At 36.7% G+C, this 2,977-nt stretch overlaps 1 non-coding gene across 1 annotated transcript; it reads right to left on the bottom strand.

Annotated features, from left to right (window-relative positions):
* Window positions 1-498: 498 nt before the first annotated feature.
* On the bottom strand, window positions 499-570 carry TRNAK-CUU (transfer RNA lysine (anticodon CUU)). Its single transcript has one exon. It is a non-coding gene; the product is annotated as a tRNA-Lys (tRNA).
* Window positions 571-2,977: the final 2,407 nt, after the last annotated feature.

The following is a 2,977-nucleotide window of genomic DNA, read 5'->3' as shown; positions in this document are numbered from 1 at the left end:
TAAAGATGCATATCGTAGTATTTCAGATGCTGTTGCATTCTCTTTTTATTCGATGGATTAGAGCAATATGAATTATCTTTCTTTTCTAGTTTCTTTTTTTTATTATTACCATTATCATCATCCTAAATCACTATTACTATTTCTATAATTATCTTTGTTTTTATTGTTATTATTGTTATAATCATTACCGTTGCTGTTTTTATTATTACCGTCATCATTATCAGCATCATTGTTAGTATCATTGTTATTTTCATTGTTATTATCATTGTTATTATCAGTTATTATCATATATAAACATACATGCACATATTTATATATATATATATATATATATATATATATATATATATATATATGTATATGTATAAATATATACATATATGTATATGTATATATGTATGTATGCATTTATATATGTGTGTGTGTGTGTGTGTGTGTGTGTGTGTGTGTGTCCATTTATCATATAAAACTATGTATATGTGTTAACACATACACATTCGTCTCAGTTGGGATTTGAACCCAAGTCTTTCGCGTAAGAAGCGAATGTGCTAACCACTGCACCACGGAGACTATAGTATATGAAGGAACTTTAATAGGATTTAATATCAAGTGTTCTAACTATGTACATGTTTAGTAATGGTTTCAAAAAAATAAAAAATAAATAATAATGTGTATTATGATTAAGATGATAATATTGATAAAAGTAATGATAATGACAATAACAATAAAACAACAATAAAGATACTTATAAGATAGATATGATAATGCTAGTGATAATGACAGTAATGATAACACTTTGAATAAAAATATAAAAATTAAGTAATATAATTGAAAAACCCTTAAAATGTAGTTTTCCGCTCGGGATCGAACCGAGGACCTTGCGCGTGTGAAGCGCACGTGATAACCACTATAACACGGAAACGATGTTCTCTATAAATGTTAATTTGTTTAATGTTTAGCTGCAATTATTATTATTTTTTTTTTTCCTGACTTTTTTCCTTTTTATTATCGTTATTATTCTCTACCAGTCTTTCTCTCCCTCTCTCTCTCTCTTTCAACCACTATTATACCAAAATTAGACAGTGAAACATCCCACATTTCTATCGTTCCCGCGGTGTGGCGGTCATCACGGGCGCTTCACACGCGCAAGGCCACCGAGGTGTTAGAGGAAGCCTGTTGCTACTAATGAACAGAAGATTGGTCGGATGCCTTCTTCTGTTAGGCATATTACCTATTTCTACGGCCGTGTCCTCATTTTAGTCTGATTAACGTCAGATCCTATTCAAAATGTCCAGTGCGCATTCCCACATCCGCATTTCAAGTACCCACAATCCCCACACCCACGTTGACAGCCAGCACTAGTTTCCCACACGGGGGATGCACGCCAGAGATCAGCCTCGGCGTGGACCTTTTCGTTGATACTGAAGACACGAGAAGGCGAGCGAGCAGTCTTATCACGGGAGACGTACTATCCTTTCTGTGGACAGTGGAGGAATGGCTTATATAAGTATATTTATTTCTTCGCTGTATTATCGGAGTCGAAAATCCTTTTCTCTTTCTCTTGAACTCATTCTCTCATTTTTACTTCCTCCCTCTCTCTCTCTCTTACTCACACATATCCTCTCTCTATCTATTTCTATCTCACTCCCTTTCTCTGTAACTCACATGATTCTCTCTTTCTCTCCTTCCCACGATTTTGAAGAATTTGACTATACTTTTGTTTTTTCTTCTTGAAACAGCTGGAGATGCAGTCAAAGGAATAACGCGATACTGCTGCATTTTTTAATTATTGATCTGAGTGGCCGATAATTTCCAAAGATATCTGGCCATTTCCTTCCTGTTCCTTTTCGTTTCTTTATTCGCCCAGCCAGATGAACACAGGGCGAAAGCGACGTTGAGTGCGGGAACAAAAGGTTAAAAGAGTGTGCAGTTCTTAATATTACTGAAACTCTTTCCCTTCCTCTCTGTTTCCCAGAAGGATTTGCGATTCTTGGCGGCCGATGCACGCCAGAGATTACCTTTCACTCGACTATTTTCCGTCGTCCAAGCTTTGCACCCTTTGCGCAGTGAAATACCGGCTCACTGACGGCAGTGTTTAAGCTGCCTTTGTGGTTTGTCTCTGGCCAAGCAGATTCACACTGGATATGAAAGGATGAGAAAGCCTTCACATGATAAAAAAATAAAAACATATATTTGGAAATTTACAACTTCGCGGGAACGCAGGAACTAAGTTTTTCTTAGTTTATCGACTGATCTCTCAAGTTCAGTGCTACAAAGTTGCACGAGGATTCTTATTTTCTTGTATTGTTTCATCATTTATTTCAGTAAGATTCATAAATATCTTTGAAAATATCCGCTTTTTCCGTTAAGGAACTGAAGGGCACGCGGCAACCACAACACTACGGAAACAATATTTGTTGTTTCTTTGTTTAAACGTCTGAAATAAGTACTGGTTAAAAGGAGAGAGATAGGGAGGAGGGGAGAAAGAGAGAGAGAGTGAAAGTCAGAGATAGAGATATATGGGAAATACCGAAAGAGAGAAAAAGAGGAAGTAGGAGAGAATATGGTGAATGCATAGAAATGAAAGAGATTATAACATTGGCAGGTGTTTCCGCTCGAGATCGAACCGAACATACTTATAATACCATAATCGTTATCATTATCATCATGTGTTGCCATTAGTATTACTATTGTTATTACTATTATTATCTTTATAATATTTTTTCCCCTCTCCTCCCCCCCCTCTGTCCCTCCCTCATGGGTTGCATATGGTCCACACGCACACACATAAGTATAAGCACATATACACACATAAATGCACAGCCGGAGAAAAGGCAGTGCAACCGGGGGCTTGTCTTTTCTGCCCAGGCGCCCTCCATGTCTTTTTTATCATTGTCATGCTGGTGTTTACACACACACAAACACACACAAAAAAAAAACACATACACACACGCACACACATGTTGCATAAATACCT

This window comes from Penaeus vannamei, chromosome 11, assembly GCF_042767895.1.
Source record: "Penaeus vannamei isolate JL-2024 chromosome 11, ASM4276789v1, whole genome shotgun sequence".
Lineage (NCBI taxonomy): Eukaryota > Metazoa > Arthropoda > Malacostraca > Decapoda > Penaeidae > Penaeus > Penaeus vannamei.
The sequence above is the reverse complement of the archived record's forward strand: the minus strand, read 5'-3'. Positions and strand labels throughout refer to the sequence as shown.